Below are 24740 nucleotides of genomic sequence, written 5' to 3'. Positions count from 1 at the left end.
ATATACCCTAAGTGAATTGTTATTTTGCGGACCTTCTCTTTCCCTGATCGTTTTGCCAATTCCTTTCTCCCACAAACACATACTTTTATTACCTCCTTCCTCCAAATCAATTCCCATACCTCTATCTACTAACAGTTTAAACCCAAACAAACACCTCTAACCACTTCTTCTAGCGAGTTCGCAACAGCAACAACCCCAGCTCTCGATAGATGCACCCCATCACGAGCATACATTTCATTTCTTCCATAGAAGTGTTCCCAGTTGTCTATGAAAGATATTGCATTTGATTTGCAATATCTTTCCAGCCGGCAATTGACACCAAGTGCCCTCGATATCCATTCATTTCCCACTCCCTTTCTTGGAAGAATGCCACATATGATCGGGATTCCTCCCTTGCTCCTAACTAACTCTATGGCTGTTTTATACCTCTGAATCAGTTCCTCACTCCTGACTCGACCAACATCACTCCTGACTCGACCAACAGTATAAATCGACTCGTATAAATTGGATAAGTTTAGATTTAGGAAAGACTTGGGTAAATACTGGTTCAGTAACAGGGTTGTTGATTTGTGGAACCAATTGCCGCGTAACATTGTGGAGGTGGGGTCCCTCGATTGTTTCAAGCACGGGTTGGACAAGTATATGAGTGGGATTGGGTGGTTATAAATAGGAGCTGCCTCGTATGGGCCAATAGGCCTTCTGCAGTTTCCTTTGTTCTTATGTTAGACGCAAGTGATCTATCTCCTTTCTTAAAAACTGGTATCACATTAGCAACTTTCCAAAACTTTGTCACTCTGCCTGACTCTATTGATTTATTAAATATGGTTGACAGTGGGTCACAAAGCTCCTCTTTGCATTCTTTAAGCACCCTGGCAAACACTTCATCCGGCCCTGGGGAATTGTTTGGTTTGAGTTTTACTATTTGTTTAAGAACATCCTCCCTGGTAACTGCTAAACTCGTCAACCTGTCCTCGTCCCCACCCACATAGACTTGTTTGGCTGAAGGCATATTGTTAAGTTCCTCTTTAGTAAATACAGATTCAAAATATTTAATAAAAATACTACTCATCTCTTCATCACTATCTGTTATTTGACCTGTCTAAGTTTTTAATGGACCTATCCTTTCCCTAGTCTTAGTACGATATAACTGAAAAAAATCTTTAGGATTTGTCTTTGCTTGCCCTGCTATGCGAACTTCATAGTTTCTTTTTGCTTTCCTTATCTCTTTTTTAACATTTCTAACCAGTTGTACGAATTCCTGTTCTAAAGTGACCTCCCCATTTTTAATCCTTTTGTACCAAGCTCTCTTTTTACCTATAAGGTTCTTCAAATTCTTTGTTATCCACTTTGGGTCATTAGTATTCGATCTATTCAATTTGTATGGTATACTACGTTCCTGTGCTTTGTTTAGAATATTCTTAAATAAGTTATATATTGAATCCACATCGAAATCCCCATTTAAGTCACCTATCGCTGGGTTCATGTCTCGCTCCAAGACCGGCCCACACCCCATACCCAAGACTTTCCAATCAATTTGACCCAAAAAAATTCTTAGGCTATTAAAATCAGCTTTTCGAAAATCTGGCACTTTAACAGAATTTTCTCCTACTGGTCTATTCCATTCTATGCTAAATCTGATTTCTTTGTGATCACTGTTCCCTAGCTCACTCCCTATTTCGATGTCATTAATTTGTGTTTCCCTATTAGTTAACACTAAATCTAAAATATTATTTTCCCGTGTTGGTTCCTTAATGTGTTGCGTCAATTAATTCTAGAAAATCTTCTGCTTCACTATTCCCTGTTTTGTTCAACCAGTTTATTCCGCTAAAATTAAAGTCACCCATGACATAAATACTGTTAGATCTAGATGCTCTTGATATTTCATCCCATAGGTGCTTTGCTTCCATACTCTCTAAATTTGGTGGCCTATATATAACTCCTATTATAATATTATTAGCTTTTTCGTTTAATTCTATCCAAATAGTTTCTGTGTGTGGCTCAGTTTTGATTCCCTCTTTGAGACTACATTTCAAATTGTCCCTAACATATATGGCTACTCCACCTCCTCGTCTAATATATCTATCTGTGTGAAATAGTTTAAATCCATTTATTTGATATTCAGCTAATAGTTCTCTATTTTCTACATTCATCCACGTTTCGGTAAGTGCAATAATATCTATTTTTTCTGTGCAGACAAGAGCATTTAATTCGTTAATTTTATTTCTTAGACTTCTACTGTTAGTGTAATATACCCTAAGTGAATTGTTATTTTGAGGCCCTTCTCTTTCCCTGATCATTTTGCCAATTCCTTTCTCCCACAAACACATACTTTTATTACCTCCTTCCTCCAAATCAATTCCCATACCTCTATCTACTAACAGTTTAAACCCAAACAAACACCTCTAACCACTTCTTCCAACGAGTTCGCAACAGCAACAACCCCAGTCCTCGATAGATGCACCCCATCACGAGCATACATTTCATTTCTTCCATAGAAGTGTTCCCAGTTGTCTATGAAAGATATTGCATTTGATTTGCAATATCTTTCCAGCCGGCAATTGACACCAAGTGCCCTCGATATCCATTCATTTCCCACTCCCTTTCTTGGAAGAATGCCACATATGATCGGGATTCCTCCCTTGCTCCTAACTAATTCTATGGTTGTTTTATACCTCTGAATCAGTTCCTCACTCCTAACTCGACCAACATCATTTCCTCCCACGCTAATGCAAATAATGGGATTGTTCCCATTTTCAGCCATAATATCATTCATGTTGTTTATAATATCACCAATGCCAGCTCCCGGATAGCAAACCCTTAACCTGTTCCCCCTATCTCTAGCACAAAACGTTCTATCCAAATACCTTATCTGGGAATCTCCCACAACTAAGGTTTGCTTAGGTACTTCCTTTACTCTCTGAGGGGCCTGCGCTTCCTTGCTCTTCGTTACTTTCCCTTTTGCGCGATCCGCAGTCTCACCACAGCACTCGTCCTCCAAATTGTCAAATGAATTAGAAGTTGCTATGGCGTTTGAAGGCGGCTTTATCAAAGTCTTCTTAAGGCCCCTGTCTTTCACAACTCTCCAAGACGAGGTCCCTTTACTACTGGTCTCCTCCTTCGTTACTTTTCGTTGTTCTTTCAGCTGACGCACCTCCACCCGCAGAGAGTCCAACTCTGTCCTCAGGGCTCCCACTAGAGTCACCATGTCCTTCACTACAATTTCCATATTGCTATGATAATATAACAACACTCAGGAGCTCCGGTTAACACACCCTCTCACTGAGACTATCTATCTGAGACTGATTTAGGAAAGTCTTGGGTAAATACTGGTTCAGTAACAGGGTTGTTGATTTATGGAACCAATTTCCGCATAACATTGTGGAGGTGGGGTCCCTCGATTGTTTCAAGCATGGGTTGGACATGTATATGAGTGGGATTGGGTGGTTATAAATAGGAGCTGCCTCGTATGGGCCAATAGGCCTTCTGCAGCTACCTTTGTTGTTATGTTCTTATTTAATAAATATTTTATATCTGTATTTACTGAAGAGGAACTTAACAATATGCCTTTAGCCGAACAAATATATGTGGGTGGGGACGAGGACAGGTTGACTAGTTTAGCAGTTACCAGGGAGGATGTAATTAAACAAATAGTAAAACTCAAACCAAACAAATCTGCAGGGCCGGATGAAGTGCTTGCCAGGGTGCTTAAAGAATGCAAAAAGGAGCTTTGCGACCCACTGTCTACCATATTTAATAAATCAATAGAGTCAGGCAGAGTGCCAGAGTCATGGAAAGTTGCTAATGTGATACCAGTTTTTAAGAAAGGAGATAGATCACTTGCGTCAAACTATCGGCCAATTAGCCTAACGTCTATTGTGGGAAAGTTACTCGAATCGATAATTGCAAATAAAATTCGTCTTCATCTTGAAAAAATAAATTAATAATTGAGTCGCAACATGGTTTTACATCGCCGTTCGTGTTTAACAAATTTCTTATCTTTTTATTCTAGCATAGTTAAGGCAGTTGATAGTGGTAAGGATTGTGATTTTGTGTACCTTGACTTTAGCAAAGCTTTTGATACAGTGCCACATGAAAGACTGATTAAAAAGATAGAGGCTCATGGTATTGGGGGTGCTATATAAAGCTGGATTAGGGCATGGCTATACCAAAGGAAACAGAGTTAGTATAAATGGAGTCAAGTCAGAGTGGGAAAATGTTGTAAGTGGAGTGCCTCAAGGCTCTGTCCTTGGACCTCTGTTGTTTATAATATATATAAATAATTTAGATTCAGGTTTGAGTAGCAACATTTGCAAATTTGCCGATGATTCAAAAATAGCAACCCGTTCTCACACAAGACAGCACATATATGACTTAATGCTTAAAGTCAATATGTTGAATATGATTTAGTACATATGTGATATATTCCCAGTTACTTTTTTTACCAAGGCCCAAACTCTTCCTCACGTACCAATTTACATGTCACAGTACCCGTCCGTCAACATAGATAGCAGAATAGTCGTGATTGGTTCAATTATAAGGAAAATTGTAGTTTTCAGGTCCCACATGGGGTTGTGAAATTTACCTACTGTAACGGTTCTATTGTTACATAAAGTATGGTGACAAATAAACACAGACACTAAGATACTATATATATATGGTCGAATATACAGAAGTACACAGGTGATACTTTGGTGTGAGTTGAGCGCACTGAGCGTCGGTACAGTATCTCGCAAGTGTCTGCTCTAGACCACACTTGAAAGTAGACTAGTTAATGTTTGCTATTCTTGCTGCTTATATTGCTCGGGCAACACCTCACCGTGTTGCCCGGGCAACGCCTCACCTCATTCATCTCCAAAGGTTGACAGGAATATTAACACTATATTTGGAGCGAGTATATTATTGGGATAATCTACTCACTACAGAACTCCCCCTCCCAGGGGATGAAAGGAAAAATACTTGATCAAGGAACTTAGCTGGTCGGTGAATTGTACGCCCTGCTCGCGTTACATAACCATCAAAGTTAACTTCCTCCTTTTCGCTGATGTCATCTAACTGGGGTCGTAGGGTGGGAGGTCGCACAGGATCGTCCGTCGTCGTAGGATCAGGTTGTGGTGCGGCTGGTAACTGGGGTTGTAGGGTGGGAGGTCGTACAGGATCGTCCGTTGTCGTAGGTGGCGGTGCTGCTGGTAACTGTGGTCGAAAAAGTGAACTCCGTAGTCGGCGGATGTGTCTCTGGATTTAGCAGTGTCGCACACGTTGAGACGAAGCCTGGAGCAGAGCAGAGAGCTGAGTGAGGCCGGAGTCGTGGAGCTCTATGTGGGAGAGCGTGGCGGCTCGATTGAGAATTGTGAGTGTCTAAACTCGGGGAGCGAGAGCATGGCGGCTCGATTGAGAATTGTGAGTGTCTAAACTCGGGGAGCGAGAGCGTGGCGGCTCGATGCGGTCGTAGTCTGCTGTCTGCTCTGTGTCGAAGCTGTAGCGTCTTGGGTTGATTAGGACTGTACACGCCGAGTACTACAATGTTGACTGTGGAAATTGTAGTCTGGTACTAAAAGATGTAGGCAGTGTGTGGACAAGCTCGGTGTAGCAGGAGAGAAGAATGTGCATAATTGTTGCGTCCTTGGGTCGCTGGTGGAGCATTTAGATCCGGGGCGGATGGGCTCGGGCACCAGGACATTAGGAGGTAATGTAGGCACGTAGTTAGGACGACGAGGGAATCACTGCTAGAGCTGAATTGTCCTGGAGGCGACGAAGAGTCGGAAACGCAAGCTGTAAGTCCTGTACTGCGCAAAGGGCTTGAGTCGGCCGAGTATCAAAATGCAGTGAACGTGTAGATGAATCTGACGAAAGAGCAGCTGTCGTGGGAGTTCCTGTAGAATAAGCAGTGCCCTGGCAGCGACGGAGAGGAGGCAGGACAGACTGTAGATCCCACATGATGTAGTTGCTGATGAAACTGTGAGATGAGTAAGTAACACTCGCTGTGCAGCAAGCTGTAGTTGATGAAAATGACGAGATGATCGCGATGTAAATCATAGCTGTGGCGAGGGTGTAACAGTCCTTCACTAATCAATATTATATACCATAGTTTTCGCTTTAAAAATCTTTAAAGAATGTTTTGTAGGAACGCTAACAGAAAACGATGTTACGTTGGAATGTCTATGGGGTAAACTACTGCAAACAGGACGGTATTGTGTCTACTATAGCTAGGATGGGTATATTGTCACCTACCGCCTGTTAGGTGGGAAAGGGGTCCAATACCACCCACAGGATGGGTATGAGGGTCACATCCACCCACAGGATGAGTATGGGGATCACATCCACCCACAGGAAGGGTATGGGGTCCAATACCACCCACAGGATGAGTATGGCATCCACTACAACCCACAGGATGGGTATGGGGCTCCAACCACCCATAGAATGGGTATGGGGCTCCAACCACAAATAAAATGGGTATAGGGTCCAATAACACCCACTGGATGTGTATGGCGTCCATTGCCGCGCGTCGAGCTCGAAAACCGCAGCATTCATCTCAGAACCATACCTATTTCACACAGATTCCTTAATAAACGTAAGAGTTTTATATGTCACAAGAAAGATAGAAATATAAGCTTCATTCTAAATACCTTACCATGGGCATATTTAAATTTAAAGCGAAGATACGTGTACTTTTATAATAGCCGAGCTTTAACCCCAGACAGATTGATCGACCGAGCAACTCTCTCTCAGAACAATGTTTATTTCACGTGAATTCGTTAATAAACATATATGTTTTATATGTCTCAAGAAAGGCAGACATATAAGCTTCACTTTAAACACTTTACCATGGACATATTTAAAGTTCTAATGAAGATACATGTATTTTAAAAATTACGGAGCTCCCACCCCGTACAGACTGAACGACAGAGCAACTCTCTCTCAGATCAATGTTTATTTCACGTAAATTCGTTAATAAACACAAATGTTTTATATGTCTTAAGCAAGATAGAAATAAGAGCTTCATTTTAAATACATTACAATAGACATATTTATAGCTCAAGTGAAGATACATATGTTTTTATAGTAGCGCTCAGTAGCTTGTCGGGCATGGAGTGCAGACGCATTACGCACTTGCCGATATATTGTATAATTAACAAAGATACGCTAATAATGCCTAAAATCTTATATGTCTCCAGAAAGACCGAGATATGAACATTATTATGATTTCACCAAATGAAATATATCACGTTCGAGAACAAAGATATATCAATTTTAAATTAAGTTTCGACTCTTGCTCGGGCGAGAGAGATGGGGCGACTCTCGCCCCATCTATTGGAGATTCTGTCCACTAAAGACCCAAAGCTACTCAAACCCTCCTAGCATTATTTAAGTAATGAAGTAATATGGTATATTTACTATAATGTGGCCCCCTCCCCTTCCGGCCCGTTGGCGTCGTGAGGGGGCTTGGTGGACGGCTGCCGGAGTGTGATGCTCCGTTGGGCATCACACTCTGTCCTTTTCTGGCCTTGCACTCCTGCTGCTGTCTTCTCCAATTGTGCCGGATCGCTTTTCCTTTTCCTTATGTTTCGTTTTTCTCCCCCCTCTTCTCCTATCTGCTTGTCGTTTCCTGCCGACCTTTTGCTTGTTTTGGATTCTTTCTTTGGACTTCTTCTATTTTGACGCCCGGGTGCTTGAGGAGGCATACTCTTGCACCCGTAGAACTGTAGTACCCGACGTCTCGAGCGAGGGGAACCTTTTATTGTCAATCCCCCTTTCGTCGCTGAACCCGATCTCGACGGACTGACGGTTCTTAAGGTGGCGTTTGTGGGGCGTATACTCACGACGCACCCCTAGGGGGCCCCGGCATGATCAGCGATAGCTTCCTGTTGGGTGTCCTGCCTCTAATTGTGGCTCCATGGTGGGTATGGGGGCACATTCGTGGATGAATTTGTCACTTTTCGTCTCTATGTCGTTGAATGTTTCCGTTGTACCCTCTCAGGCTCGTGGGGTGGGCGACCAAGCCCCCGAGTCGGCCTGTATTGGAAGACCAGGCTCTGTAGCTCCCGCTGCGTTGGGCCCCGACCTTGCTCCTCCTTTGACCGTCCTGACTTCTTCCCCCAGCTCCCCTCCCTCCTCTGAGGTTGGGTCGTGCCTCCAGCCCCCGGTGGTGACCACTTCGTCCCCTGGTGTGGCTAAGTCTTTCGTTGTGACTACTGCGCCTTTTGACCCCTCTCTCTCTAGGGGTTCTCACCGCCGTTCGCGCCCCAACCGCACTCGCTCGATTCCTTCCCATGCTGATGCGTATCAGGCCTTGTTTGGTCCTGCTTCATGGGCCAAATACTTTGATCTCCTCCCTCTTGATTCTGCGCCTCCTGACGATTTCTCCCTCCATCGGCATCTTGTAGATTCCGTGGATGCGTGTGTTACTTTCAACCCCACTCGTCTCGGTACACGTGTCGTTGCTGCTCCTTCTCAGGATGCGGCTTCCCACTTGGCTGCCTTATCTTGCCTTGGCGAGATCCCTGTTCGGGTCTCCAAGAACGTTCAGATGAATTCCAGTGTTTTCACTATTCTCCTCCCACCCCATGTTGCAACCGGTGTTCGGAATCTGCAGGATTGCCACGATGATATTCGGCATATCCTTGATGCCCAAGGCCATTCTGTCCTCCAGGTTGACTCGTTTACTCGTCCCCCTCGTGGTCGTCGCCGTCAACCCCTTCGCGTTGTGAAGATCACCTTTGATGGTAGGACCCTTCCATCCTCTGTCATTCTTGCTGGTGCTAGGTGCTCTGTCCAGGAGTATATTCCTTCTCCTCGACTTTGTAATAAGTGCTGGAGGTTTGGGCATGGTGCCCTCCGCTGCTCTGGGACTGTCTCTCTCTGTCCTTTGTGTGGGAGTGAAGGTCACTCTAAGTCGGAGTGCACTTCTCCCCAAGCTCGCTGCCTCAACTGCGGTGAGGCCCATCCTACGTTCTCCCATGCCTGTGTCCATTACAAGCTTGAGGCGGCCGTCCTTAACCTGAAGCACCGGGAGCGTTTGTCTTTTCCTGAGGCGAGGCGCCAGGTTCGTCGGCTCCCGCCTTATACTAACATCTCTTATGCTCGCGTGTTGCGCTCTTCCTCTCCTCGTCCTTCCCCCCTTCCTCAGACTCTCAACCGTTTCCGGGCCTTGGACCCTGATACGCCCACTGCCCCCTCCTCTGTTCCTTTGAGTTCTTTCCCGAGGGGTCCCCTTCCTGGTCCTCTGTCTGGGGTTCCCCTTCTTTCAACCCGGTCTGTCATGTCTCCTGTGTCTTCTTCCTCGTCCCCCTCCGATCCTCCTTCCCATCCTCTTCCTCCATCTATCGGCTCTCCCCGCCGCCTGTCGGTGCAGGCGGATGTCCATCGCTCTCCTAACGGCCGTCGTGTGTGCTCTCGTTCGGCTTCTCCTGTTGAGACACTGGAATCCGTTGCCCGGTACGTAGTTGCTGGGACACCTGTCTCTTTAAGTCAGAAGCGTAAGCCTGGCTCCTCTCCTTCCTCTTCCCCGGCGGGTAAGAAGGCTTCGCTTTCTTCCTTAGCTCCTACTTCGGGCTCTGTTGCTCCTTCCCCTCCCGTTTCAGTGGTTGCGCCCCCTGTTCCTGCTATGGAGGTTTCTTTGGCCCCTGCTTCCCTTTCGGTTGCTGCTCTTGCTGGGGTGCGCTCCCCCTCTTCCTACTGCTGTCCTTGACTGCTCCTCTCCGTTGTCTCCTCCTCTTCCTCCTCCTCCTCCGGACCCCGCCCGCCCACCTCTGATCTGTTCTCCCGTTTCCTTCCCTCTGTCTTTGCTCAGTTTACCCATGCCCCCTAACCCTGACTTTGCTGACCCTGATCCCGACCCTGATATTCTTTAACGTGCTCTGTTGCTCTTTCGCCTTTGTTTCTTCCTTGTTCTCTGTTTTTGTCCTTTCTCTTCCCGTCGTTGTCCATTCTTCAATGGAACGTTCGAGGTTATTACGCCAATTTCCTCGAACTCCAACTTCTGATTTTGCGGTTTTCGCCCCTTTGTGTCTGTCTCCAGGAGCCAATGCTTGGTGCTCGTCCTGGTCGTTTTCGTGGCTATTCCTTTCTCTCCCCCCCCCCAGCCATTGCTGGGGCTTCTAATTCTTCTGCTCTCTTGATTCGTGCAGATGTTCCCTTTGTTCCTTTACTTTTTCCTTCGCCTCTCCATTGTTCTGCTGCTCGTATCTTTGTGGGGAAATGGTACACAGTTTGTTCCATTTATCTCCCCCCGAGTGTCCCGCTCTCTCTTCCTGATTTGAAACACCTCCTAGATTCCTTGCCGGAGCCTGTGCTCCTGCTGGGTGACTTCAATTGTCGTCATTCTCTTTGGGGTGACGTTCTGACGAATACCCGGGGTCGCCTCCTTGAGCCGTTTCTCCTATCTTCTTCCCTGTCTCTTCTGAATTCTGGTGAGCCCACTCATTTGGACTCTCGGACTCGCACCCTTTCTTGTCTTGATCTTTCTCTCTGCTCTTCTTCTCTTTACTTAGATTTCACGTGGCAGGTTCTTGATGACCTCCATGGAAGTGATCATTTCCCCATCCTTGTTTCCTTTTTCTCTTTTCGCCCTTCCCTCTCTTTCCCTAGGTGGCAGTTTGCTAAGGCAGACTGGACCCTATTTACCCTCAGTGCTGCTCTCTCTGACCTCTCCCTTCTGCCTCTCTCTCGCGCTCTCCTCCTTTTTCATGAGACTGTCTTCAACGCTGCCCTCCGCTCTATTCCTCGCTCTTCCTCTCGGGGTCCACGGAAGTGCGTTCCCTGGTGGAATGCGGACTGTGCTCGGGCTGTCCGCTGTAAGCGTGCAGCCTGGAAGAGGCACCGCCGTAGGCAGACGACCGATTCTTTTCTTTTCTTTCGGAAAGCGAGTGCGGTGGCCCGTAGGGCCATCCGTACGGCTAAACGTGAATGTTGGGCATCTTATATCTCAACAATTACGTCCGAAACCCCTCTGGCCCAGATCTGGAAGCGTATCCGCAAGATAGCGGGTAAGTTCGTTCCCGATGTTTCACGGGTGCTTCACCTCCATGATAATCTTGTGGCGGACCCGTTGCAGGTCGCTTCCGAACTGGGTTCCCACTTTTCTTCTGTAAGCTCTGGTCTTCATCTTCCCCAATCTTTCCTTCTTCGTAAACCTGTCCTTGAGTCTAGTCCTTTAGATTTCTGCACTCATCTTCAGCTGCCCTATAATGATCCCTTCTCTCTCTCTGAACTTCGTTCTGCTCTGGCCCTCTGCGGTTCTACGGCGGCGGGCTCCGATGGTATTCATTATGAGATGCTTCGCCATCTCCCTCCGAGCACGTCTCAGTATTTACTGAGTCTGTATAATCGGATCTGGGAGTCGTCGTCAGTCCCTGAGGACTGGCTCGATGCCGTTGTCCTCCCTGTTCGCAAACCGGGGTCTCTGGGTACTTCCCCTAAGGACTTTCGCCCTATTGCTCTCACAAGTTGTGTCTGCAAACTTTTTGAACGTATGGTTAACGTTCGTCTGATGTGGTTCCTGGAACACCATCACCTCCTCTCCCCTTCTCAATTTGGTTTCCGCAAGTGCCGCAGCACGACAGATGTCCTGGTGAACTTGGAGGTCTATATTCGTACTGCTTTTGCTGCGAAGACCTCCGTTGTTGCCGTCCTTTTTGACCTGGAAAAGGCTTACGACACCACTTGGCGTTATCATATCCTATCTCAACTTCATTCTTTTGGCCTTCGTGGTCATCTCCCTCTCTTTCTCCGCAGCTTCCTCTCTCGTCGTTCCTTTCGGGTGCGCCTTGGTACCGCTCTCTCTCCCTCTTTTCAGCAATACGAAGGTGTGCCCCAGGGTGGTGTTCTGAGCACTACTCTTTTTCTGGTTGCCCTCAATGGTCTTCTTTCCTCTCTTCCTTCTGGTGTCTTCTCCGCTCTCTATGTCGATGATCTTACCCTTTGTTGTCAGGGTGATGATTCGCCTTTCCTTCAACGCCGGCTTCAACTTGCAATTGATGCCGTGTCGTCTTGGGCCACTGATCATGGCTTCAAGTTCTCTACTTCTAAGACTTGTGCCATGACATTTACGCGGAAACGGGTTGTTCTTCGTCCCTCTTTGTCACTTTATGGTCATCCCCTTGAATACAAAGATTCCGCGAAGCTTTTGGGGCTATTCCTTGACACTCGTTTGTCTTGGTCTCCCCATATCTCTTACCTCCATGTTGAGTGCTCTAAGGCCCTTACCCTCCTTCGGGTCTTGTCCCATACTTCTTGGGGGGCAGATAGGCGCACTCTCCTTGCTTTACATTCTTCTCTCGTCCTGTCTAAGCTCGATTATGGTTGCCCTGCTTACTCGTCTGCTTCTCCTTCTACTCTTCGCCGTCTTGATGCTTTGCACCATACTGGGTTGCGCCTCAGTTCTGGTGCCTTTCGTTCGACTCCCGTCCTAGCTTGTATGTTGACACTGGCTTCCTGTCTCTCCAGGACCGCCGTGATCGCTACTGTCTTCGCTATCTTGCGCGGTCCTTGCAACATCCTTCCTCTCGCCTCTGTCGTGCTTTAACTTTTACCCCTCCTGCGGTTCCTGTTCCTCTTCACCACCTCCCTCTTTCTGTCCGGTTATCTCGCCTGCAGGATTCTCTTTCCGTTCGTATTTCTGATGTTTCTCCTCGTGTTGTTCCTTCTTTGCCCCCGTGGAGGGTCCCTCTTCCGCGGTTTTGTACTTCCTTGACCCGTATCACTAAAGCTTTTACCCCTCCTACGGTTCTAAAACGCCTTTTCCTCGAGCACTTTTCTTCTCACTCCCGCTCCGTTTCTGTCTTCACCGATGGGTCTAAGTCAGCGGACGGTGTTGGCTACTCTGTTGTTTTTCCTGATCGCACTTATATGTGTCGCTTGCCTCCGGAGACTAGCATCTTTACAACGGAACTTTATGCTATTCTCTATGCTCTTCGTCTCCTACTTTCTCGTTGTCAGTCTTCCTTTGTAGTTGTTGTTGACTCTCGTAGTGCCCTCATGGCTCTCGGGTCCTTTAATCCAGTTCATCCAGTGGTTGTCGAGATCCAGCATTGGCTGTTTCTCGTTCATAGTAAATTTAAGTCGGTTGAGTTTTGTTGGGTTCCCAGCCATATTGGTGTGTCTTTAAATGAGCGTGCGGATGCTGCCGCCAAGGAAGCTGTCCGCTCTTGTCCCATCTCTCGTAAGGGCATTCCGTATTCCGACTTTTACCCGGTTATCCATTCCTCAGTCCTTACCCGTTGGCAGGCTTCTTGGTTGTCTGTTACTGGTAACAAGCTACGTACTCTTAAATGTTGTGTTTCCTCGTGGCAGTCCTCCTTCCACCGTAACCGGCGGTGGGAAACAGCTCTGGCGAGGTTGCGTATTGGCCATACTCGCTTAACCCATGGTCACTTGATGGAGCGCCGCCCTGCTCCTTATTGTCCTAGTTGCATTGTCCCTCTTACGGTCGTGCATGTCCTTCTTGAATGTCCTGACTTCCAGGACGAGCGTATGTCTTGCTTTCCGACCGCCCCTCGCGGTCACCTGTCCCTCGATAGAATTCTTGGTGACTCGGATACTTTTGATATCGTTCGCCTTATGCGTTTTTGTTCTCGTATTGGCATCCTTGGTGATATTTAGCGCCCTCTGATTATTTTGCGTATTTGATGGTGCTACATAGCCTTCCCGGTTTGGTGCCTTCTTTTGATAATTACTTACTTACTTACTTACTATAATGTGGGTGCTGAATGCAGAACATGAGAAAACATATATTTACTCCAAACTAATATAATTTCATTATGAAATAAGTAAATAAGTAGCATCAAAGGAAGTCGACGGTCCAAGCGTCAATGTTGTGGAGCGACTTATCCAAGATATATCGTTGTTTGGAAAGTGTTTGTTGGCATATCCAGTTGTCGCACTTCTCTGCACAAATGATCACAAATTTAAATTATAATGTTAACAAGTAGAATACGTATTTTTAATAAAATCTAACATAACTAGCCAGAAAACATTTAACATTTATTAAAAAAATATATGTTTGGAAGTTAAATCGACTTCATAGGACAATAGTTTTGTTATATATACTCGTTATTCGTTGACATGCGTTCGCTACTTAAACTACCATGTACTGTACTTATGTAAAATCTCCCATGTCTCTTCGCTCATCTCACCGAACCCTACAGGCTCTTTGATATATTGTTTAATTAATTGAGATTCACAAATAAAGCTTATAATTGTATATGTTATCAAAAAGGCAGAGCTTATTTTAGTTCATTTATTATGTACCCCATGCCCATCCTATGAGCGATAATGGAGTGTTACACAGGCACATAATGGGCTCAGGGACTGAGCCCCACAATTCATATAGCCAAGCAAGTTATAATCTTGATAAGCTAGTTACAAAAGTCAATGCACATTGTCACGTCAACAATGGGCTCGAGTCCGACCACAAGTACAGTTTATAATTTAAGCTACTGACATATATGGAGGGCTAGTGTCACAATTGATATGTTTATCCTACACATAACCCCCTCTCCCCCATCCAATGGGCAGCGGTGGATAGGTTACAATCAAGTCGTTTTTTGCGTTTTATTCAGAGATTAGATCTTATTGGCTGAGGAAAGATATTCATATTTTAAAGAAGGCTTCTTGGCTGATGCTCTCCATTGATGGAAAATATACAACCTTTTGAAAATCAATGTTAGTTTGATCTAGATATTGTAATTAACGAAAGTATTTATGTCATCTGAAAGGTAGAAATATAGGCTACATTTAAAATCCTTTGTCATAAATATAACTGAAGTGAAAACGAAGATATATGCGTTTTGATAGTTACTTGATGGCTAGCTCTGAGAGTGTGAAGCCCTGCACACCAGCCAATAAATTGTATAATTAGTTTCCATATATTTTAATTAATCTTAAAAATCTATATGTCAGAAGAAAGGAAGATGTGGCCGTTAATGTGACAATATTTAAAAATATATATATCTTAAGTTAAATAAATAATACCACCTTATTGCCGGTGTCCGGACACTTGAAAATTACCTAGGTATCAGTATCCAGCCAGGCGGGGATCACAGGCTGCACAATACTGATAAATTATGTAATGCACTACTTGTGGTCCATCTCGAACCCATTTATGATGTGACGACTTAAAGTGAATTTTGTAACTAGCTCATCAAGATTGTAACTTGCTTAGCTAAATGAATTGTGGGGTTCGGTCCATTCATTTTCTTTTTTTATTATGCACCCCATAATACACATTCCGTGGGCGGTGGTGTAAAGGATTACAGAGGCACATAATCGGTTCAGGAACTGAACCCTCTAGTTCGTTTAGCTAAGCAAATAACAATCTTTTGACGCTAGTTACAAAATTATTAATGTACACATACTTATGCATACATGTACATATTCATACGTATACATATATACATACACATACATATTTAATCACCACCACAAATACACACATCAGTAATCTTTTGTGTCACAAGTGATTCAACAAGAGGCTCACAACAGTCACTATACAAGGCACTTTACATTTATGGTAAGTCACAGTTACTAGTCTTGCTGCACACCCACCCAACTGGGCGGCAGCTTTACAGTCATGTGCTCCACACCCACCCAACTGGGCGGCAGCTTTACAGTCATGTGCTCCACACCCACCCAACTGGGCGGCAGCTTTACAGTCATGTGCTCCACACCCACCCAACTGGGCGGCAGCTTTACAGTCATGTGCTCCACACACACCCAACTGGGCGGCAGCTTAATTACAGTCATGTGCTGCACACCCACCCAACTGGGCGGCAGCTTTACAGTCATGTGCTCCACATCCACCCAACTGGGCGGCAGCTTTACAGTCATGTGCTCCACACCCACCCAACTGGGCGGCAGCTTTACAGTCATGTGCTCCACACCCACCCAACTGGGCGGCAGCTTTACAGTCATGTGCTCCACACCCACCCAACTGGGCGGCAGCTTTACAGTCATGTGCTCCACACCCACCCAACTGGGCGGCAGCTTTACAGTCATGTGCTCCACACCCACCCAACTGGGCGGCAGCTTTACAGTCATGTGCTCCACACCCACCCAACTGGGTGGCTGCTTTACAGTCATGTGCTCCACACCCACCCAACTGGGCGGCAGCTTTACAGTCATGTGCTCCACACCCACCCAACTGGGCGGCAGCTTTACAGTCATGTGTATGCATTACCTACAGTAAGCAAATTTTGGATACTTCGCTAAGATTTCGGGCAGCACATCATTATGAATGAAGTACTTACACATTTCATGGACACTATTGATGTTGTTATCTTTAAATTCCGCGATTTTTCACATTCCATTATATAATGACGCAAAGTATGCAAATAGTTCTGCTGACAGAGTTTACATTTAGTCAAATCTACATCATCAGATGTTACAAACTTCCAGAGGTACTTGTAGCTGAGCCTAAACCTAGCAGTGGTAACATCTAGAAGTCTGCTAACATTATTGGATGACCCATAGACGAGCGATTCATCAAAGTTTATACAATATTGTGAAATTGAGAGTCAGTGTAGTAACATAAATTGGTAAATCATAAATATTGTAAGTTAAGAATCTGATGCATGTGTGTGTGTTGGGGGGGGGGGGGGGGGGCGGGGGTTATACCCTTGGTAAGCGAGAGTGGAAAGTAACCTTAGACGTACTGCGGTCAATGTAGGGGGGGGGGGGAGGGGGGAGGGAGGGTGGGAGAGTCAAATCCACCCTCCAACATCTGGACATAGTACCACCAGCCTCCACAACACTCCATCAGCCTCCAGCTGATGCTTGTAGATGCCTCATCTAACCTCACCTATGTCACACATTAACCTACAGTTCCTGTGATATTTAAACTCCTCATCACAGTGGCGTCTCACCAATATAAACTGTATTGGATTTTGTCCCGAAATAGCTATATGCTGATTGGACGTGTATGTATGTATGTATGTATGTATGTATGTATGTATGTATGTATGTATGTATGTATGTATGTATGTATGTATGTATGTATTTATGTATGTATGTATGTATGCATGTATGAATGGATAGATGGATGGATGGATGTACGCATGCATGCATGCATGTATGTATGTATGTATGTATGTATGTATGTATGTATGTATGCATGTATGTATGTATGTATGTATGTATGTATGTATGTATGTATGTATGTATGTATGTATGTATGTATGTATGTATATGTATGTATATGTATGTATGTATGCATGAATGTATGTATGTATGGATAGATGGATGGATGTATGTATGTACGCATGCATGTATGTATGTATGTATGTATGTAATGTATGTATGTATGTATGTATGTATTTATATACGCATGTATATACGCATGTATTTATATACGCATGTATGTATGTATGTATGCATGCATGTATGCATGTATGTATGTATGTATGGATGGATGTATGGATGGATGTACGCATGTATGTATGTATGTATGTATGTATGTATGTATGTATGTATGTATGTATGTATGTATGTATGTATGTATGTATGTATGTATGTACGCATGTATGTATGTATGTATGTATGTATGTATGTATGTATGTATGTATGTATGTATGTATGTATGTATGTATGTATGTATGTATGTATGTATTCCCAATCACCTTAAAGACTCCCCCTCTATCATCCAGTTTAAGAGAAAAACAACTATGTACTAAATAATCGACTCCTTGTAACTTTAATTATGCTGACCTTCCTATCTGTATTCAGACTGAGCCTACCATCATTAAAGGTGATTATAACGCTAGACATAGGAATATTGGTAATTCGCAGTTCAGTAATCGTAACGGCAACCAACTGGTGTCACTATTAGGTAGTCACGATGATGCACAGATTGTGGGTGACCTTGAACCGACGAATATCTACGGAGGTATTCTTGATCTATATCTCGGTTTCAACGTCTCCCACACCGTGTGCGCCTCGTCAATAGTGCCAGTTATGGCGTCTGATCATCTACCCATATTAGCCACTGTAAGCATTGGAAGCTCTATCCTCCCTGGTGGAGTGTTCAAGCGGAAGAGCCTGGCTGTGCCCATCGATCAACGAGACAATCTTGTTGCTCATGTGTCAGATTGGTGCAGTTCATCTGAGCCTTCATCAGTTGAAGATTTTAACAATGAGCTCACAGGTACTATCGAACAGTTTATAGAATCACTTGATTCATCGTCCAGGCCACGTAACCCAAATTACACTGGTCATAGCACTTATGTTTATTATAATGATTCTAAATTGCAGACACTAAAACGCACTGCCAGAATAATTGGACTAGCTTGTAGAAGGACCCGCACTGTTGAAATGCTTCGGCTCTTTCAAGCGGCTCTGGCTAAGGCCAGGGAACGTATGGTGGAGCTGAGGCAGACAGACTGGGAAACTTTTGTCCGTGGTCTCAATTCTCACACGCCACTAAGTCGGGCATGGAAGGATATCAACAAGATCAAAGGGAAAAATGCTGCAGAGATCTCGTACCCTAATCCTCTGCACAGAGCAAATGAGCTTTTTGGTGCTTGGGCCACGACTTCCAGCTTTGACAGTCTTCCTCTACCTTCACAGAATGAATTAAATGATAGATATACTGATAGGGCAAGGTTCCTTGACTTCATGCTTCATCAAGAGGATGACTGTGACATGCTTTTACTGAATACGAACTAGATTCTGCTCTACATAAAGGCAAAGCTACATCACCCGGGGAGGATGGAGTTACTTACGGCATACTGCATATGCTTCTGCTAGTTCCAGGGAATACCTTTCTTCAATTGTATAATATGAGCAATGTAACTGGGGAGCTTCCTAAGTCATGGACCAACAGTGTTATTATTCCCATTCCTAAACCTCACCAGCCGAGTGCTTTTCGCCCAATCTCCCTCACTAGTTGTCTCTATAAGTGTCTTGAGAGGATGGTTCTCAACCGTCTCCTTTACAAAATTAATAATATGTTGTCTCCCCAGATATATGGCTTTATGCATGGAAAGAGTGTACATCACTGTATTACCACATTCCTCACCCTGCATACTGATAGGTCATATACCACTTTCCTAGATCTTAAGTCAGCCTTTGACATTGCTAACCCACACTTCATTCTGAGAGAACTTGCTAAAATGAATGTTGGAATGTTAATGTTAAAAATTGTTCAAACTGAAATAAATATATAACACTGTACGGTACAGTTGTGTTTAATTATGTTTTGCGATTCCTTTGGAAAAGGTATTTGTGCACCAAGTACTACTAGGTCATTATGAGATATGCTGAATGTTGTCAATATACCATCTGAATACGCTTCACTTTGCGTTAATCATTGGACGTCCTAATGATTAAGGTCCCCAAAAGGACTTAATCAGACCTCAGTGGATAATTTTACTCTCCCTCTCTCTCTCAGAGCATTCCCTTATGTGTTGTATGTGGGTGCTGAAGTTCAGTCTCTTGTCTATGTATAGGTGAAGGAACTTTCCATAATTGTTATTGCTAATGTTTACTTGTAATACTGGGTATACATCCGGTGTTCTTACCCTCGACCGCGGCGAGGGTAAGCCGTGGTCATATGGTCTGAAACCCACAAATATTTACAATGGGGGGGGGGGGGATAACATTTCCTCTTCAAGCACGCGCACACAAATGAACTATGTTACTTAACTGGAAGCACTCGTACAACATAATTTACACGATTTCTCAGGATAATTATACTTCTTACCAGCATATATACACTATAGTACCTAGGAGGTTCTCTTCAATGGTATCTAAGATAATTAAAAGAACCCAAGCAAACCACTGTGGAAATGTGCAAGACAAAAATATCAATTGTGACACTAGCTCTCCACATATGGCATTTGCTTAATTTAGAAACTGTACTTGAGGTCGATCTCGAACCCACGTTGTTGATGTGACGATGTGTTATGAATTTTGTGGCTAGCTCCTCAAGATTGTAACTTGCTTAGATAAATAAATTGTGTGTTCAGTCCCTGAACCCATTATGTGATAAATTAACTAAACTAAAAACTATAGTCTGGCGACGAAACCTGAACTGCATAATGTAAATAGGGATTAACCAGAAAAAGATATAGGTGAAGAATAACACCAGGTAACTGCGTTAATTACAATATCTAGATCAAACTAACATTGAATTTCAAAGGTTGTATATTTTCCATCAATGGAGAGCATCAGCCAAGAAGCCTTCTTTAAAATATGAATATCTTTCCGCACCCAATAAGATCTAATCTCCAAATAAAACGCAAAAAACGACTTGATTGTAACCTATCCACCGCTGCCCATTGGATGGGGGAGAGGGGGTTATGTGTAGGATAAACATATCAATTGTGACACTAGCCCTCCATATATGTCAGTTGCTTAAATTATAAACTGTACTTGTGGTCGGTCTCGAGCCCATTGTTGATGTGACAATGTGCATTGACTTTTGTAACTAGCTTATCAAGATTATAACTTCCTTGGCTATATGAATTGTGGGGCTCAGTCCCTGAGCCCATTATGTGCCTCTGTAACACTGCACTATCGCCCATAGGATGGGTATGGGGTGCATAATAAATGAACTAAACTAAACTCTGCTTTTTTGTTAACAGATACAATTATCAGCTTTATTTGTGAATCTCAATTAATTAAACAATATATCACAGAGCCTGTAGGGTTCGGTGAGATGAGCGAAGAGACATGGGAGATTAAATGGGATTCTTGTAATATTATTTGTCTATTTGTACTCACTGAATTTGTGCGCCCCTTGAGGGACTTGAAGTAGAGGGGGGTAGAAATAGCCTAAGCTACTCTATCCCTTTGAGATGTATTTATTGCTTATCTCAATAAACATACTTGAACTTGAACTTGACATGGGAGATTTGCAACCCGTTCTCGCAAATTCGTAAAGTCAATATTGACTTATTAACTACGTGCATAGGCGATATACTAAACATAATAGATCCACTTAAAAAGATTCATAGAAAACACCGACCTTACCTAACCTTGTTAGTATCTTGAGATAAGCATCTTATTGCTTCGTAATTACAATTATTACTTAACCTATACCTATTATAGGTTAGGTAATAATTGTAATTACGAAGCAATAAGATGCTTATCTTAAGATACTAACAAGGTTAGGTAAGGTCGGTGTTTTCTATGAATCTTTTTAAGGGTATCTATTATGTTAAGTATGTCACCTATGCACATATTTAATAAGTCAATATTGACTTATTAAATTTGCGAGAACGGGTTGGAGATTTTACATAAGTACAGTACATGGTAGTTTAAGTAGCGAACGCATGTCAACGAATAACGAGTATATATAACAAAACTATTGTCCTATGAAGTCGATTTAACTTCCAAATATATATTTTTTTAATAAATGTTAAATGTTTTCTGGCTAGTTATGTTAGATTTTATTAAAAATACGTATTCTACTTGTTAACATTATAATTTAAATTTGTGATAATTTGTGCAGAGAAGTGCGACAACTAGATATGCCAACAAACACTTTCCAAACAACGAAATATCTTGGATAAGTCGCTCCACAACATTGACGCTTGGACCGTCGACTTCCTTTGATGCTACTTATTTACTTATTTCATAATGAAATTATATTAGTTTGGAGTAAATATATGTTTTCTCATGTTCTGCATTCAGCACCCACATTATAGTAAATATACCATATTACTTCATTACTTAAATAATGCTAGGAGGGTTTGAGTAGCTTTGGGTCTTTAGTGGACAGAATCTCCAATAGATGGGGCGAGAGTCGCTCCATCTCTCTCGCCCGGGCAAGAGTCGAAACTTAATTTAAAATTGATATATCTTTGTTCTCGAACATGATATATTTCATTTGGTGAAATCATAATAATGTTCATATCTCGGTCTTTCTGGAGGCATATAAGATTTTAGGCTTTATTAGCGTATCTTTGTTAATTATACAATATATCGGCAAGTGCGTAGGCGTCTGCACTCCATGCCCGACAAGCTACTGAGCGCTACTATAAAAACATATGTATCTTCACTTGAGCTATAAATATGTCTATTGTAATGTATTTAAAATGAAGCTTTTATTTCTATCTTGCTTAAGACATATAAAACATTTGTGTTTATTAACGAATTTACGTGAAATAAACATTGATTTGAGAGAGAGTTGCTCTGTCGTTCAGTCTGTACGGGGTGGGAGCTCCGTAATTTTTAAAATACATGTATCTTCATTAGAACTTTAAATATGTCTATGGTAAAGTGTTTAAAGTGAAGCTTATATGTCTGCCTTTCTTGAGACATATAAAACATATATGTTTATTAACAAATTCACTTGAAATAAACATTGTTCTGAGAGAGAGTTGCTCGGTCGATCAATCTGTCCGAGGTTAAAGCTCGGCTATTATAAAAGTACACGTATCTTCGCTTTAAATTTAAATATGCGCATGGTAAGGTATTTAGAATGAAGCTTATATTTATATCTTTCTTGTGACAAATAAAACTCTTACGTTTATTAAGGAATCTGTGTGAAATAGGCATGGTTCTGAGATGAATGCTGCGGTTTTCGAGCTCGACTAGCAATGAAAACTGCCCCTTTTATAAAACTTCAAATATTTTCGGTTTTACTTAAAATATTTGTCTGGTAGAGGTTTAACATATAGTTCGCGTTTTTGTCTTTCATCTGACTAATAAATAATTTTGGTTTAATAAGTCATCAAGATGTTTTCAACAATATTTCACATGTATTTCATGTGAACAATGTATTTCAACAATACAATACAACAAATACACACATTGGTACATTATTGCAAAGGCACTATACTATATATATATATATATATATATATATATATATATATATATATATATATATATATATATATATATATATATATATAAATTGTTGCAAGTCGAGCAACAAATATTTTACATTGAACAACAAATGAGATTGGAAAAGCAGTATTGCCACCTCTGATATACAGAAAAAAATAGACCCCAGACACACCCTATGGGTAGTAATGGACCCCCATACCGACACTATGAGGGGTAGTGGACCCCATAATAACACTATGGGCGGTAGTGGGCACTATACAAACACTATGGGCGGTAGTTGACTTCATAGCGACCCTGTGGGCGGTAGTGGACCCCCTGCCGACCCTGTGGGCGCCAGTGGACCCCATACCGACCCTGTGGGCGGCAGTGAACCCCTACCGACCCTGTAGACGCCCTACCGACCCTGTGGGCGGTAGTGGACCCCATACCGACCCTGTGGGTGGCAGTGGACCAAATACCGACCCTGTGGGCGGTAGTGAACCCCCTACCGACCCTGTGGGCGGCAGTTGACCCCCTACCAACCCTGTGGGCGGTAGTGGACCCTTTACCGACCCTGTGGGCGGCAGTGGACTCTATATACTAATCCTGTGGGCGATACTGGACCCTATACTCATCCTGTGGGCGGCAATGGACGCCATACACATCCAGTGGGTGTTATTGGACCCCATACTTATTCTGTGGGTGGTTGGAGCCCCATACCCATCCTGTGGGTGATAGTGGACGCCATACTCATCCTGTGGGTGGTATTGGACCCCATACCCATCCTGTGGGTGGTTGTGAGCCCCATACCCATCCTGTCGGTGGTAGTGGACGCCATACACATCCAGTGGATGGTATTGGACCCCATTCCCTTCCTGTGGGTGGAAGTGATCCCCAAGTTTGCAGTAGTTTACCCCATAAACATTCCAACATAACATCGTTTTCTGTTAGCGTTCCTACAAAACATTCTTTAAAGATTTTTAAAGCGCAAACTATGGTATATAATATTGATTAGTGAAGGACTGTTATTCTATGTAATAATTTATAGTGCTTATTATAATTTACTAAGAACAACTAATATTTCTCAAAACAAAACTACGAGCCTTCAATAGGAAGTAGCTGATCTGTAATATTCTAGGAGCATGGACAATAGTAGGTAAATTTCACAACCCATGTGGGACCTGAAAACTACAATTTTCCTTATAATTGAACCAATCACGACTATTCTGCTATCTATGTTGACGGACGGGTACTGTGACACGTAAATTGGTACGTGAGGAAGAGTTTGGGCTTTGGTAAAATAGGTAACTGGAAATATATCACATATGTACTAAATCATATTCAACATATTGACTTTAAGCATTAAGTCATATATGTGCTGTCTTGTGTGAGAACGGGTTGAAAAATAGGTAGGGAAATTAATACGGAAGAAGACTCGCTATCACTTCAAGTCGATCTAAATAGGGTTTTGAAATAAGAACATAAGAACAAAGGTAACCGCAGAAGGCCTATTGGACCATACGAGGCAGCTCCTATTCTATAACCACCCAATCCCACTCATACTTGTCCAACCCGCGCTTGAAACAATCGAGGGACACCACCTCCACCACGTTACGCGGCAATTGGTTCCACAAATCAACAACCCTGTTACTGAACCAGTATTTACCCAAGTCTTTCCTAAATCTAAACTTATCCAATTTATACCCATTGTTTCGTGTTCTGTCTTGTGTTGATATTTTTAATACCCTATTAATATCCCCCCCTATTAATATCCCTATTAAATAGTCAAAGGATTGGCAGATGCAGTTTAATGCTGATAAATGTAAAGTTCTGAGGCAAGGTAATGATAATAGAGTTACAAGATACGAGCTAGATGGTGTTGAGATTGCGAAAGGGATCTGGGAGTTATGATTAGTAAGAATTTAAAACAAAAGGATCAATGCATGAATGTTCGCAATAAGGCAAATAGGACACTG

The sequence above is a fragment of the Procambarus clarkii genome, chromosome 81 (genome assembly GCF_040958095.1).
Source record: "Procambarus clarkii isolate CNS0578487 chromosome 81, FALCON_Pclarkii_2.0, whole genome shotgun sequence".
In the NCBI taxonomy this organism is placed as follows: domain Eukaryota; kingdom Metazoa; phylum Arthropoda; class Malacostraca; order Decapoda; family Cambaridae; genus Procambarus; species Procambarus clarkii.
Note: the sequence above shows the minus strand (reverse complement) of the source record.